Here is a 16,432-nt window from a genome sequence, read left to right as displayed (position 1 = left end):
TTTGAAAGTCCAGAAAATATAATTTAAATCTCGAACATTGAAATTCACAGTTTAAACAAAATTCTATGAAACAACTGTACCAAAATTTGCATGTTGAAGTGCAGCCATATAATAGGATAATTTAGTATAAGATGGCTCCCATTCTCCAAAAATATCAACCAATGCCTTCTGCTTTCCACACCATGCTTTCCTGTATGACGCCGTATATTGAAATTGATCATTAACGGTTGCCACAATAGCTTCAACTTTAACATCGAGATCTTTCTCAACAATATATCAGACTAGTGTGCCAATCATCCTTCCACTGATATGTTTGTGGTCTCGACTCAATCCCGTAAACAAGCAAGTGTGAGGACCCTCATATTTTGTGATTTGAAAATATCCATATTTTCTCAACAATGCATCACGAAGCCTCCATTTACAATTTTGAACATTATCTGATGATGCGTATTGTACAGACAAGTGTGAGGATCCTCATATTTTGTGATTTGAAAATATCCATATTTTTTCAACAATGCAGCACGAAGCCTCCATTTATAATTTTAAACATTATCTGATGATGCACATCGTACGGACCATAATTTCGAATGTGACTAAACTACATTGTATGTCTGATGCTTTATAATGTGATAAAGATCAACAGCTCTCCTTACATAATCTTTACTTTTAAATATTAGACCTTTAGAAAATTCAGTCATCGAGGAGTCCCAAAACTGATAGTCAGAGTTCAATCTTCGACCAGCACTAACACAACCACCATCATCTAAATTTATATCGTTAAAAAATTATGGGGGTTCGTGCAAATGAAGTTGAGGTTCTTCCACATTAATATTAGCGTGAACATCTTCATCATCATTCTCATCTTCACCATTATCATCATTGCTACTACTGTCCTCATCCATCCAATAGTCTTCATCTCCGCTTTCATCTGACTCAAAGCCTAGATTATCAGAATTTATTCCACTGACTACCCAGTCATCGTTCCCTATATGAGTGTCGTCTCCCACACTTACCACTACTTCTAGCAAAGAAGAAGTCACCATAGTAGAAGACACAGGAGAAGTCACCATAGGACTCTGAATTATTGGACAACTAAGGCCGGCAGTAGTGGAATGTTGTTCTGCAAATATGACCTCAACACTATCGGTTTGCATCATACGAGTTATGAAAGGTGAGGAAGGTCCAACATTATTGTCCGCTTGAGTTAAAAGCCGACTATAGTATCCAAAGCTCGATACATATTCTTTTTCAATATATAATTCTAAAAATCGATATTCTGAATATTTCAAAGGAAAGGTCAGTATTTCTTCGATATCTTCATCGTCATCAATTGGATCTAAGATATAATTGCTCTGTATTAACTGTTCCGACAGATTAGGAGATTTTCATTTCAATTTTATTTTATATTTTTCTTTGTCTACAGGAATACTGCTGTATAAATGGTCCAATAATTCTGGACGTGATAATGATGAAGATACTCTAATCATCCAGTTTGCAGGGTGACTGTATTGCACACCAGTTTTATCATTCTGAACCAAACAAATAAAGGATAAAGATGGAGAAGGCCATTGATCAGGAAGGGGAGAAAAAAAAAAAAGGGACAGGCATGATTAATGTGATCTCATTATGCTTGTCTTCCTTAATCGGAGGGGAAAATCCAGTCTCTAGCAGTTGTCAAAGGAAAAGGAAGGAGGGTGAGGTTTCTGGTCTGTTTTCTCAAGCTTGCTGGTTGTTATATTAGCCACTTGCACATGAGAGGCTTTGGCCTCTTCCCAGCTTAGCCATGCAATTCTAGCTGTTGGCCAGGCACACGGCGAGATTTTTTTTTTCTGCTGCCAAGTTTTGAAAATTGACTCGGCCAACTCATGCCATGTCGAGACGAGTCAAGCAAAGGAAAAACCGATTAAACAGATGTTGGGTATTACAACAACATCACATTCAATCACCTCGACCAAACCTTCCTAATCTTTATTATAATTAAGTTTTCTTATTTTATACGCACCATACATGTGCATACCTTAAAGAATGGAAAGCCTACTTGTTGTGAATGGTTTTTCTATTTTCCAAGGGTATCTTACCAATGGTGTGAGAAATAATGATCTTAGTACTAAATAACATGGTATCAAGATTATCTAGTATATATCTGAGATCTCGTAGTTGCATAAGCATCTCGATCAACTCTCATTTAATTATAACTAAGACTAAACTTTTTTTTTTTTTTTTGGATAGATCAAACACCAAGAGAGAGAAATAAGAGGTACCGGTGCTAGTCTGGGTAGGACACCTAGCTTGTCCAACAAAGGAGGTGCAGTTCATCGTGGAACCAAACATGGCAGAGGCTGCCATACTGCTAGCAATTAAAAAGATCGGTGTTGCTTTGGGTGGAGAAGCAGTGAAACTAGCTGGTTCTCTTTTTGCAAATGAAGTCTCATTGTTGACGCGATTACCAAGTAGTATGAGTCGTATTGAGAGTGAACTTTCGGTAATGCAAGCCTTTCTCGGTCAAATAGATGCTCGAACTGACAACAACCAGGTCGTTGAAGCTTGGGTTCAGAAGGTACGGAAACTAGCATATAGTGTTGAAGACATTATGGATGAGTATGTGTATCTCATAGCTCGACAACAAGGGAGTGGGTTGGGAGGTTATCTTAAAAAAGTAGTAAGGAGATCCCCCGATTTGGTTGCCTGGCATCAAATTGCTGCTCAGCTGAAAGAGTTAGAAAGTAATTTGGTGCACCTTTCAGAAATGAAGGAGCGATGGATTAAGACAGCAGAAGGAGAAATGGGTAGTAGTTTAAATTATGCTAGTGAAAATCAGCGATATTGAGCCGACTTTTCTCATTTCATTGGTGAAGATGACCTTGTGGGCATCGACCAAAACAGAAAAACATTAATTGAATGGCTATTTGATGAGGATCCGGTTAGCTCTATAATATCCGTGTGGGGCATGGGTGGATTGAGCAAAACAACCCTTGTCACCAATGTATATAAAAGTGAGGGGACAAAGTTTGAATGTCATGCATGGATATCCATCTCACAAACATATCAAGTGGATGATCTTTTAAGAAGAATGATAGAGGAGATGCATGACAATGAAAAGGTAGACAAAATTCCAATCGACATTAGAGGACTGAACCACAGAAGGTTAGTTGAAACAATAAGAAGTTCTCTAGACCAGAAAAGATATATGATCATACTGGATGATGTATGGGATCCAGAAGCTTTTAATGATATTCGACAAGCCTTTGTTAACAATAAAGGAAGCAGAATAATCATTACAACTCGGAGTACTGAGGTAGCTTCACTAGCACATGATAGTCGGAAGCTTGAGCTGAAGGGGTTGCAAAGCACTCAGGCATGGGATCTATTCTGTAAGAGGGCATTCTGGAAAGAGAAAGTGAGAGAATGTCCTAAAGAGCTGGAGGAGTTGGGGGAGAAAATTGTATCAAAATGTCAAGGGTTGCCACTAGCTATCGTCTCTTTAGGCAGCCTGCTGTCCCTGAGAGAGAAAACCAAGTCAGAATGGGGGAAAGTTTATGATCGGCTGAGCTGGGAGTTGAATCACTACCCAAATTTGGACAATGTGAAGCATGTTTTGAATCTCAGCTACAACTATCTATCGAGATATCTTAAGAACTGCTTCTTGCATTGCAGCATGTTCCCGGAGGATCATGTGCTTCAGAGAAAGAGGCTTATGAGGCTGTGGGTCGCAGAAGGATTTGTGGAGGAAAGGGGATCGAGCACAATGGAAGAAGTGGCAGAGGACTATCTCAAGGAGCTCGTCCATCGATGCATTCTTCAAGTTGTAAAGACGAATGGATTTGGTAGAATAAAACACTGTCGGATGCACGACATTGTACGAGAGTTGGCTGCATCATTGTCTAAGAAGGAAAATTTCAGTGTGGTTATACATGACGATCTTCAGATGGTGGTGAAGACGGGTGAGGAAAAACGTCGTCTGTCAGTGCACAAATGCGGTAACGAACTCCAGTCGAGCATGGAGTTGCCAAGACTTCGCACTTTCACGGTGTTTGACCCTTCAATGTCCTCATCGTCATCCTTCTCCTCGCTTTGTTCCAGCTCCAAATATTTGACCGTCTTAGACCTACAAGGCATCTCAATTGAGAGAGTACCAGATGAAATCGGGGACTTATTCAATCTGCACTTTTTGTGTCTGAGGGAGACGAAGGTGAAGGTGCTACCTGAATCCATGGGAAAGCTTGGTAACCTACAGACGCTCGACCTCTTCAAAAGTGAAATAGAGAAACTGCCGAGCACGACAGAAAACCTCAAGAAGTTGCGTCACCTGTTTGCAGAGAAGATTGTAGACCCAACTTACAAGACTATAAATCATCGTAGAGGTGTGCATGGTCTGAAGGGGCTGTGGAATTTGAAAGACCTGCAAACTCTCCAAGCAGTGGAAGCAACCATCGAATTTGTGGAACGGCTACGGAACTTGACCCAACTAAGAAGCGTTCGGATATGGAAAGTGCGTGGCATCCATTGCAAGCACCTATGCGCTTCGTTATCAAGGTTGCGCTACCTATACTACTTGTCCCTTAATGCAAGCAACGAGAATGAGATTCTCCAGTTGGGAGGCTGGGATCATCCACCTCAGCATCTTCTAAAGCTTAATCTGAGGGGACGACTGGCAGAAGGGACGATGGAGTTGCCCTTATTTCATCATGATCACCTTGGATCCAACCTCCGGGAATTGTATCTGGGTTGGAGTGGGTTGGGAGAGGATCCACTTCGATCCCTCTCTCAGTTGACCCACCTTGTATTTCTGAAACTGCACGAGGCATATGACGGGTAACAATTGTGGTTTCGTAGCGGATGGTTCCCTAACTTGAAGCGACTCTTTTTATTCGATATGCCGGAACTCAATCAAATGGAGGTAGAGGATGGTGCCATGGCAAGCCTGGAGTAACTAGACCTAAATGGCCTACCTAAGTTAAAGGATGTTCCTAGAGGCATTGAATATCTCACATCCCTCCGGGAACTGTACTTGGTGGATCTGCATCCAGAATTCAAAGGGAGGTTCGAAGAAAGCAACGATAAGAACAAGGTTCAACGCATCCCTAATGCCCATTACATTTTCAAGAGAGGGGGCCAAAAAGTATATGAAAGCCTTTCATGCTCCGTCCCTCTACCCTAGCATCTGGACCGCCAAGTAAGAGTCCCTTCAATTTTGTATCTTATTATTGCATCTCTCGTTTATTAATCATGCCTCACGCCATGATCGTTACCCATTTTCCCAACAAAAAAATTAATTAATTTGATATTTCTAGTTTGTGCTCAGTTTCTTTTACCCAGCATCTGAATCCTGTACCTTTCACATCATCTTATGTCTTCACTGTTGTATGAGGCCCTTATCTGCATATTTTACCACCGGATAATTCTTGTTAATTATATATATTCATGATTCTGATCTCAGATTTAGTTAATGGCTGCAGCTCTTTGTTCTTGAAAAAAGAGGACTAATTTCTGACAAAATGAGACTTTCTTCTTAATTGCTTTTACTATTGTCTCGCTAGCGTGTTTCCCCCTTAAATCAAAATTTAAAGGATTTCTGCTATCTTTCTCTAAGATTTTGATTGAATTGTCCCAATACACACTTGTATTTAACAAATTTTGTCCCTCAAATTTTTAACAAATGTTTTGTCGTTATTGTAGTCTTTAAGTTACAAGTCCATTTTCTTTTCTTAGGTCTATATATTTCCTTTTAACAGCTCCAAAACTAACCATTCTCCTGGATTTGACTTTTTTTATATGATATTTGCCATTATGTATTTCTGAAAATCCAAATTATGATACGTACTTACAATTCCCTCCAAGTAAATCTTCATTTTAATTTTTCATTCCATTCAGTTTTTTCCCTAAAAATAAGCTTTATTATATATTTCATATAATCTTTGTTTCATAATTTAATACTATCGATTTGAAAGTTTTCTATAACTCATTTTCTCCATAACTTTTCTCAATATGTCATCATCTTTTTAGCATACATTTTGTATTATGCAAATATAGAAAACTTAGAAAGTTATGTATCTTGTTCATTAATCTTGTTGGTGCAAAAATCCGCTTGCGCCGGAGAAGCTGGAGTCGGAGAAGTCGCGGTCGCCGCCGGGACCTGCAAAGGAAGTCTAAACCAGAGGTGGGGTTGCTCCGGCAAGACCCTCCGACGCTCAAGTCAGTTCTCTGCCTCAATAAGAATGGAGTGCTCGAACGAAGAATTTAGCAGAGTTTTTAGATAAAAAAGATGAGAGCTTATAGAATAACGTATCTGGGGCCCCTTTTATAGGCGGAGGGGGCTGTAGCCTGACAGCGACATCCGTAACCGTCTGGCAGTGGACCGCCCAGAGTTAGGAAGAATTTATTGCAGAGGGTAGTGGAGTGGGATCGTGGCTATCGCCGTGGCTCGCCACGTGGAATCAGTTACAGGGAGTGGAGCGACGTCCGCTGTCGTGACTTGTCAGGGAGTGGTGGAATCGTACAGGATCCGCCGTAGGGAGTGGAGCAGAATCATGGCCGTTAATACAGCCTGTCAGGGAGTAATGGGGTCGCGTAGGGTCCGCCGCAGGGAGTGGAGCAGAATCGTGGCCGTTAATACAGCCTGTCAGGGAGTAATGGGGTCGCGTAGGGTCCGCCGCAGGGAGTGGAGCAGTGTTGCCCGTTACCATGGCCTGCCCGGGAGTGCAGATCCGTCGGTTGAAGTTCGACAGCGGTCGGAGCTGATGATGAAGCCCGGCTCTCGTAGGAGTCTGGGCGGAGTCTTCCTGCAATTAAAGTCAAAGGCGAAGTCCGGCTCCTGTAGGAGTCCGGACAAGGCTTACCGGCAGTTGATGTCGAGGATGGAGCCCGGCTCCCATAGGAGTCCGAACGCAGTCTGTCTGCAGCCGTTGGAGTCGAGGATGAAGCCCGGCTCCCGTAGGAGTCCGGGCGGAGTCTTCTTGTAATTAAAGTCAAAGGCGAGGTCCGACTCCCGTAGGAGTCCGGACGGGGCTTACCAGCAGTTGATGTTGAGGACGGAGCCCGATTCCCGTAGGAGTCCGGACGGAGTCTACTTGCGGTCGGAGTCATCGGCGGAGTCCGGCTCCCGTAGGAGTCCGGACGAAGTCTGTCTGCAGTCGTTGGAGTCGAGGGCGAAGCCCGGCTCCCATAGGAGTCCGGGCGGAGTCTTCCTGCAAGTTAAAGGCGAAGTCCGGCTCCCGTAGGAGTCCGGACAAGGCTTACCGGCAGCTGATGTTAAGGACGGAGCTCGGCTCCCGTAGGAGTCCGGGCGGAGTCTACTTGCTGTTGAAGTTGTCGGTGGAGTCCGGCTCCCGTAGGAGTCCGGACGCAGTCTGTCTGCAGCCGTTGGAGTCGAGGACGAAGCCCGGCTCTCATAGGAGTCCGGACAAGGCTTACCGATAGCTGATGTTGAGGATGGAGCCCGGCTCCCGTAGGAGTCCGGGCGGAGTCTACTTGCTGTTGAAGTTGTCGGCGGAGTCCGGCTCCCGTAGGAGTCCGGACGCAGTCTGTCTGCAGCCGTTGGAGTCGAGGACGAAGCCCGGCTCTCATAGGAGTCCGGACAAGGCTTACCGGCAGCTGATGTTGAGGATGGAGCCCGGCTCCCGTAGGAGTCCGGGCGGAGTCTACTTGCTGTTGAAGTTGTCGGCAGAGTCCGGCTCCCGTAGGAGTCCGGACGCAGTCTATCTGCAGCCGTTGGAGTCGAGGACGAAGCCCGGCTCTCATAGGAGTCCGGGCGGAGTCTTCCTGGAGCTGATTCTGCTGAGGACTTCGGCTGTGGGTATTTTATACCCAACACCAGTCTCCCTACTTTCGAGTTCGAATTTCGAATGAAGGAAGTACAGAGAGATAGGCACAGCCGAAACCGTCCCCTCGAATCCTGCGCACCGCCGCTCTCAGATATTTTGGCATTAAATGTGTGCATGTCGGAGCTCTTTTTCTGGTTAAGGTGACCTGAAGAGTCTTTTCGGAACTCCCGCCGAAACGCGATCCCAAGCATCGCGCTACGGAAATTTGCGAATGATCAATCCTTGATAGCGATGAGGGGGACATGCGGAACACGTGGCATGCATCAGTTGGCCTAGGTACACCCACTGCCATAATTGCGCTAAGATCCGCTGGCTATTTAAACCCCCTACTCTTCCTTCAGGATTTCATTCTGCCGAGAGGACGGCACCTTTCTTTCGTCTGAGAGCCTAGTTACTCAGCTACTTCCCCCGCACCAGTCCTTGCCGTCTTCAGCCCCCCAATTCTTCTCTGAGGGGTTCCCACGCCATGTCCTCTATCCCGGAGGCCATCCTTGAAGGGATGTCTAGGGCTTGGAGGAAGGCGAGGAGGAGAACAGCGGCCGATGAGGATCTCCGTCGTTTCAAAGGGGGCTCAAGGAAGAATTCCTTCAACAACAGGGGTTTAATAATGGGGGCCGCCGGTAAAGTTATTCTGCCCGAAAATTTTGGAGTAGCAAGGCGGGGTGATACCGGTCAAGAGGGCAGAGCTGTCGTCACAAGCTGTGGCGGGATCCTTGATGCCGTCGGGGCCGAGGGACCAGAAGCGGTCGGCGTCGACGGTGGGGCAGTAAAATTTGTTGTGGGGGTGGTGGAAGTAGCGCATGCCGATCTTGCCGGAGCATTTTGGATGGCGGCTGTCGCGGAGCATTCGGAGATGGAGCATATCTCCGGCGTCACTGCTGCCTCCAAGGTGACTCCGGCTCTTCTTGAAACAGGTCTTCGTCACTGCTGCCGTTGCCTTTACCACTCCCGAAAATCTATCCCACCCTTTTCCCCCTAGGGTTGGGACTTCGGAGATGGAGCGAAGCGATGCGGGGCGAGAGCCGATAGGTCCATTACACGCACTGGAAAACGCGGCGGAGAAGGACAGAGACGGGAAGAGGAGTTTGCAGCTTGGAGCGGCCTCTGGTATATCCTTTCCGAACCGTGTTCGCGAGACTTGCAATGATGTATATCTCTTTTTTTTTCTTGACCCACCGGGTCTTGTAACGTATATCTTGTTAGTTGAAAAATGAAAAGGAGATTTTGTTACCTTATCTGCATCTTGCATCGAATAGTTATCTGTCGAACTTCTTCATTTTTCTTTCCTCTTTCTTCCTCCTTTTCTTCTTTTCTTTTTCACGTCATCCTAAGGTCATCGACGACCTCTTTTATTCGTGTAGGGTTGTTATTTGCCGAGCTCCTTTTCGACTTTTACACCGTTCGAAGATATCCGGTTGTCATTTTTCCGTCAATGGCTGCAGGTTCGCTTGGGGCCGTTCGGGCCCAGGGGCCCTCCCAGGGCTTGAATTCGGGGATCCGAGCCTCGGTCACCCTAAGTGAGTTGTCCTATTTTGCGTCGAAAGCTTCCTTGAAAGCTGGGACTCCCATCGGGAGTCCCAATCCTTGTCGTGACAGGGTTTTCTACACCTCGGGCACTGTTTATTTTCCAATAGTCACTGTTGCGATCCATTGCCTTCCTTTTTCGCTTGGAGTTTTTCTCTGCTGAAGCCGAGGCGAAGTTCGGCTCCCGTGGGAGTCCGGACGAAGAATCCCTCTTGAAGTTGGAGTTGTGGGCGGAGCCCGGCTCCCGTAGGAGTCAGGGCGAAATCTTCCTTCAATCAAAGTCATAGGAGAAGTCCAGCTCCCGTAGGAGTCCGGACAAGGCTTACCGGCAGTTGCTGTTGTCGGCGGAGTCCGGCTCCCGTAAGAGTCCGGGCGGAGGTGTCCTGTAGTCGATGTCGGTGACGGAGCCCGGCTCCCATAGGAGTCCGGGCGGAGCTGCCATGTAGTCAATGTCGGCGACGGAGCCTGGCTCCCGTAGGAGTCCGGATGGAGCTGTCCTGTAGTCGATGTCGGTGACGGAGCCCGGCTCCCGTAGGAGTCCGGGCGGAGCTGCCATGTAGTCAATGTCGGCGACGGAGCCCGACTTCCGTAGGAGTCCGGACGGAGCAGTCCTGTAGTCGAAGTCGGTGACGGAGCCCGGCTCCCGTAGGAGTCCAGGCTGGATTTACCACTGGTCGAAGTGGCTTAAGCTAGGGCAAGGTTTTCCTCCTGGGGGGCGCATATGGGCGTTGCAGGGCCTCTCCCCCCATCCGGTCTAAAAGAACCGGGCCCTTGACTTTGTTCATGTCAGGACGAGGTCCTCCTCCTGTTCCTGACATGGCTGTGGGGGCACATTAGGGCGCTATAAGGCCTCTCCCCCCATCCGGTCTAAATGGAACCGGGCTTTCGATTTTTCTCAAGTTAGGGCGAGGTTCTCCTCCTGTCCCTAATAGGGCTGTGGGGGCACATATGGACGTTGTAAGGCCTCTCCCCCCATCTGGTCTAAATGGAACCGGACCTTCGACTTTGCTCAAGTTAGGGCGAGGTTCTCCTCCTGTCCCGAACAGGGCTATGGGGGCACATATGGGCGTTGTAAGGCCTCTCCCCCCATCCGGTCTAAATGGAACCGGGCCTTCAAATTTGCTCAAGTTAGGGCGAGGTTCTCCTCCTGTCCCTAACAGGGCTGTGGGGGCACATATGGGCGTTGTAGGGCCTCTCCCCCCATCCGGTCTAAATGGAACCGGGCCTTCGACTTTGCTCAAGTTAGGGCGAGGTTCTCCTCCTATCCCTAACAGGGCTGTGGGGGCACATATAGGCGTTGTAGGGCCTCTCCCCCCATCCGGTCTAAATGGAACCGGGCCTTCGACTTTGCTCAAGTTAGGGCGAGGTTCTCCTCCTGTCCCTAACAGGGCTGTGGGGGCACATATGGGCGTTGTAGGGCCTCTCCCCCCATCCGGTCTAAATGGAACCGGGCCTTCGACTTTGTCGGGATGACGTTTCCCTTTCGTTTCTGACACAGCTTGTGCGAATTGTTCGAAGACATACAGCTACACAATTTTCAATTAAAATGAAGTCATTAGTAGTACACCCGCAAGTTTTCCGAGTTCCACGATCGTGGGAGGTCGGCTCCTCCGAGTTCCTTAAGATAATAAGTTCCCGGCCGGGCTACTCCTTTGACTTCATACAGTCCTTCCCAGTTTGGGGCGAGTTTCCCCCGGTCCTGAGGTTGCGAGACAGCAGCTCGTCGAAGTACTAGATCTCCTGCTTTGAAGGCTTTGTTCTTGACCCGGGCATTGTAATATCAAGCAACTTTCTGTCTGTAGGCTGCCGTTCGAACCTGAGCGATCTCCCGTCTTTCTTCCAGCAGGTCGAGGTTGGCTCTAAGACTTTGTGAATTTTGATGTTCGTCGAATGCCACGACTCGTGCCGACGGGAGTTTAAGCTCGATCGGGATGACGACTTCCGTACCGAAGGCTAAAGCAAAGGGGGTCTCCCCCATGGGTAGCCTCTGAGTGGTTCGATATGCCCACAACACATGATAAAGTTCATCTGCCCAAGTTCCCTTCGCTTTTTCAAGTCTTGTCTTAATCCCCTGCAAAAGGGTTCTGTTAGTCACCTCAGCTTCGCCGTTCGCCTGGGGATGGGCTACTGATGTGAAGTTGTGGGAGATGTTTAGATCTTCACAGAATTCGGTGAATTTTGCTCCCCCGAATTGCCGTCCATTATCAGTGATTAGGGTTCTAGGCAAACCGAACCTGCACACGATCGATTTCCAGACGAAATCTTGCACTTTCGCTTCTGTGATTTTTGCTAGTGGTTCGGATTCAACCTATTTGGTGAAGTAGTCGATCGCTACAAGGAGAAACTTCCTTTGTCCAGACGCCATGGGAAAGGGGCCAAGGATATCCATCCCCCATTGTGCAAAAGGCCATGGGGCACTCAAGGGTGTGAGCTCGGTGGCGGGCTGTCTCTGGACGTTGGCATATCTCTGGCATCGATCACACTTTTTGACATATTCAATCGAATCATGATGCATCGTTGGCCAGTAATATCCTTGGCGGAGTAGCTTGTGGGATAAAGATCTAGCTCCCAAATGGTTTCCGCAAACTCCTTCGTGTACTTCCCACAAGGCGTAGTCAGCTTCCGAGGGCCGAAGATATTTTAAGAGGGGTAGAGAGTATGATCTTTTGTACAATTTGCCCTCATAAAGGATATACCGGGAGGCTTGATTTCGGAGCTTCCGAGCCTCTTTCGCATCCTGGGGGAGGACTTCATCTCTGAGATAGATTATCAGGGGGTCGATCCAGCTGGGTTCGTGGTCAATCTCTATCACGGGCCGCGACTCTTCTGTACTCAGATGTTTCAGAACTTCAAAGAGAATGCCTTTGGGCAACTCGGACGGAGCCAACGTTGCCAGCTTGGAGAGAAGGTCGGCTCTGGTATTCTCCAACCTTGGAATCTGCCTAATGTCGAAGCTGCTAAAGGCGGGGGTAAGCTCCTTTACTTTCTCAAGATATTTGGCCATACTGTCCTCCCGCGCTTCATAACTCCCGCTGACTTGTCCCACCACTAGTGGGAGTCGCTGTGTACCCGGAGTTGACCTATTCTCAGTTCTTTGGCGATCCTTAGTCCTGCGATCAGAGCTTCATATTCCGCTCCATTGTTTGTTGCGGAGAATTCGAAATGCAGGGCGTACTCCGCAATGACCCCCTCTGGACTGACTAAAATCAGGCCTGCACCTGCGCCCGACATGTTGGAAGATCCGTCCACATAGAGGGTCCAAAAGCGATCGGAGGGATTAGCCTCCTCGTTGGGGGAGTTTGGTTGGGACTCCAGGTCGTCACCTTTGCTTTGTTCAAGTTCAGCCTCCTCTGGGATGGTACACTCTACTATGAAATCTGCCAGTATTTGGGCCTTCACCGCTGGCCTGGGTCGATAATTGATGTCGAATTTCGTGAGCTCGATCGCCCATTTCGCCATCCTCCTGGAGGTATCTGCCCGGTGCAGGACCGCCTTGATTGGTTGGTCGGTGAGTAGTGTCACGGTGTGCCCTTGAAAGTAGGGTCGGAGCCTCCGAACTGCAATCAACAAGGCGTAAGTCAGTTTTTCTAATTTGGTGTACCTGGTCTCGGCATCTCTCAGCGCGCGACTAACGTAGTAGACCGATCGCTGGACTTTCGCTTCTTCTTTGATGAGGACGGCCGCGAGGGCCATGGGAGAGACCGCCAGGTACAAAAATAGTTCCTCCCCAGGTTCAGACTTTGCCAACAGCGGGGGTGAGCCAAGGTAGCTTCTTAACTCGTCGAACGCCTGTTGGCACTCAGAGGTCCAACAGAAATTCTTCGGCTGCTTGAGGGTTTGAAAGAAGGGCAAGCATCGTTCGGCCGACCTCGCGACGAAGTGATTAAGAGCCGCTATCCTCCCTGTGAGGCGCTGAACCTCCTTGATCGACTTTGGGGCGGTCATCTCCTGGATGGCACGAATTTTCTCTGGATTTGCCTCAATCCCGCGCCCTGATACCATGAAGCCCAGGAACTTTCCTGAGGTTACCCCGAAAGTGCATTTAGTTGGGTTCAGCTTCATTCTATACTTTCGAAGAGCGTCAAAGGTTTCCTCGAGGTCGACGATATGATTTCTGGAAGACTTGCTTTTTACAAGCATATCGTCCATGTAGACCTCCATGTTTCGATCGATCTGCTCTTTGAAGATTTTGTTCACCAGCCGTTGGTAGGTTGCGCCCGCATTCTTGAGGCCGAATGGCATGACCCTATAACAGTAAAGGCCGCGATTAGTGATGAAAGCTGTCTTTTCTTCATCTTTCGACGCCATTCTAATTTGATTATAGCCGGAGAATGCGTCCATAAAGGTGAGGAGCTCATGGCCTGAGGTCGCATCCACCAATTGGTCGATTCGGGGAAGGGGATAGCTGTCCTTTGGACAAGCCTTATTCCGCTTTTTGAAGTCTATGCACATCCTCCACTTGCCGTTTGTTTTCTTGACCAAAACAACATTGGAAATCCAATCAGGATAATTGACTTCCTTAATGAATCCGGCCTTGAGAAGCTTATCCACTTCCTCGGCTATCGCCTTCTACCTCTCCGGGGCATGACTCCGGATTTTTTCTTTTGTCGGTCGATGCTTCGGATCGACTGCCAGATGATGCTCCACGACTTCCGTGTCAATCCCTGGCATGTTCGTCGGAACCCAAGCGAAAACGTCCGCATTCCTTTGGAGGAAATCAATAAGATGCGTCCGCACCTCCTCCCCCAGGTTGGACCCAATTAACGCCACATGCTCCGCGTTCCCATCATTCAGAGGGACTGGTACCAGATCTTCAATTGGGCTGCCCCTTTCTTCGATGAGGTCGTCGCGAGCATCCAATCCATCGACGGGATAGGGGTCAGCCCGATCGCTTCTTTGCAAGGCGATGTTGTAGCAATGTCTGGCCAGGGCTTGGTCTCCCCGGACCTCTTCGATCTCCTGGTTGGTGGGAAACTTCAACTTCAAATGGTAGGTTGAGACGACAGCTCTGAGAGCATTGAGGCCGGGTCGGCCAAGGATTGCATTGTAGGCGGATGGTGCCTTTACCACCAAGAAATTCACCAGAGCCCTTGACTGCTTTGGATACTGACCCGCGGCCACAGTCAAAGCTACCATTCCCTCCGTCGGAACGGCGTCACCGGTAAACCCTATCAAGGGGGAGCAAATCGATCTCAGATGACCGCCAAGAGCGGACATTCTTGAAAAAACATCGTAGAACAAGATATCGGCCGAACTTTCGTTGTCAACAAGAATGCGACGGACGTCGTAATTCGCTATATTCAAGGAAACTACGACCGCGTTGTTATGAGAAAATTGGACTCCCTGGGTGTCTTCTTCGGTAAAGGTTATGGGTTCTTCAACTTTTTGCCGCTTGGGGGATGCAGTTGGTATGTTGGTTGCCTCCCGCCGGGATTCCCCTGAGATGGCGTTGACGGAATCCGACAGAGGCCGGTCATCCGGCCACTCCTTATCGACGACCATAGCCGGAGGTAGTTGTGCAAAGGCCTCGTGAGAAGGCATCAGATGAGGGAAGGAGGAGTGGGTACCGAAAAAGATGGCCGGAAGTGGATCCGTTGAGCGCTCCTTTAAGAACAAGGGTATCGCGAAGACACAGCCCTTCCTCTAGCGCCAATCCTGTTGGTGCAAAAATCCTCTTGCGCCGGAGAAGCTGGAGTCGGGGAAGTCGCGGTCGCCGTCGGGACCTGCAAAGGAAGTCTAAATCGGAGGTGGGGTTGCTCCGACAAGACCCTCCGACGCTCAAGTCAGTTCTCTGCCTCAACAAGAATGGAGTGCTCGAACGAAGAATTTAGCAGAGTTTTTAGATAAAAAAGATGAGAGCTTATAGAATAATGTATCTGGGGCTCCTTTTATAGATGGAGGGGGCTGTAGCCTGACAGCGACATCCGTAACCGTCTGGCAGTGGGCCGTCCAGAGTCAGAAAGAATTTATTGCGAAGGGTAGTGGAGTGGGATTGTGGCTATCGCCGTGGCTCGCCACGTGGAATCAGTTATAGGGAGTGGAGCGACGTCCGCTGTCGTGACTTGTCAAGGAGTGGTGGAATCGCACAGGATCCGCCGTAGGGAGTGGAGCAGAATCGTGACCGTTAATACAGCCTGTCAGGGAGTAATGGGGTCGCGTAGGATCCGCCGCAGGGAGTGGAGCAGAATCGTGGCCGTTAATACAGCCTGTCAGGGAGTAATGGGGTCGCGTAGGGTCCGCCGCAGGGAGTGGAGCAGTGTTGCCCGTTACCGTGGCCTGCCCGGGAGTGCAGATCCGTCGGTTGAAGTTCGACAGCGGTCGGAGTTGATGACGAAGCCCGGCTCTCGTAGGAGTCTGGGCGGAGTCTTCCTGCAATTAAAGTCAAAGGCGAAGTCCGGCTCCCGTAGGAGTCCGGACAAGGCTTACCGGCAGTTGATGTCGAGGATGGAGCCCGGCTCCCGTAGGAGTCCGGACGCAGTCTGTCTGCAGCGGTTGGAGTCGAGGATGAAGCCCGGCTCCCGTAGGAGTCCGGGTGGAGTCTTCCTGTAATTAAAGTCAAAGGCGAGGTCCGGCTCCCGTAGGAGTCCGGACGGGGCTTACCAGCAGTTGATGTTGAGGACGGAGCTCGGTTCCCGTAGGAGTCCGGGCGGAGTCTACTTGCGGTCGGAGTCGTCGGCGGAGTCCGGCTCCCGTAGGAGTCCGGACGAAGTCTGTCTGCAGTCGTTGGAGTCAAGGGCGAAGCCCGGTTCCCGTAGGAGTCCGGGCGGAGTCTTCCTGCAAGTTAAAGGCGAAGTCCGGCTCCCGTAGGAGTCCGGACAAGGCTTACCGGCAGCTGATGTTGAGGACGGAGCCCGGCTCCCGTAGGAGTCCGGGCGGAGTCTACTTGCTGTTGAAGTTGTCGGCAGAGTCCGGCTCTCGTAGGAGTCCGGACGCAGTCTGTCTGCAGCCGTTGGAGTCGAGGACGAAGCCCGACTCTCGTAGGAGTCCGGACAAGGCTTACTGGCAGCTGATGTTGAGGACGGAGCCCGGCTCCCGTAGGAGTCCGGGTGGAGTCTACTTGCTGTTGAAGTTGTCGGCGGAGTTCGGCT

The 16,432-nt window shown here is 49.1% G+C and overlaps 1 pseudogene; it reads left to right on the top strand.

Annotated features, from left to right (window-relative positions):
• The first annotated feature begins 2,237 nt into the window (after positions 1-2,237).
• Positions 2,238-16,432, top strand: part of LOC140858095 (disease resistance protein RPM1-like) — a 28,151-nt pseudogene continuing 13,956 nt past the window's right edge.

Source organism: Elaeis guineensis, chromosome 1 (assembly GCF_000442705.2).
Source record: "Elaeis guineensis isolate ETL-2024a chromosome 1, EG11, whole genome shotgun sequence".
Lineage (NCBI taxonomy): Eukaryota > Viridiplantae > Streptophyta > Magnoliopsida > Arecales > Arecaceae > Elaeis > Elaeis guineensis.
This window is presented reverse-complemented; position numbering and strand designations above follow the sequence as displayed.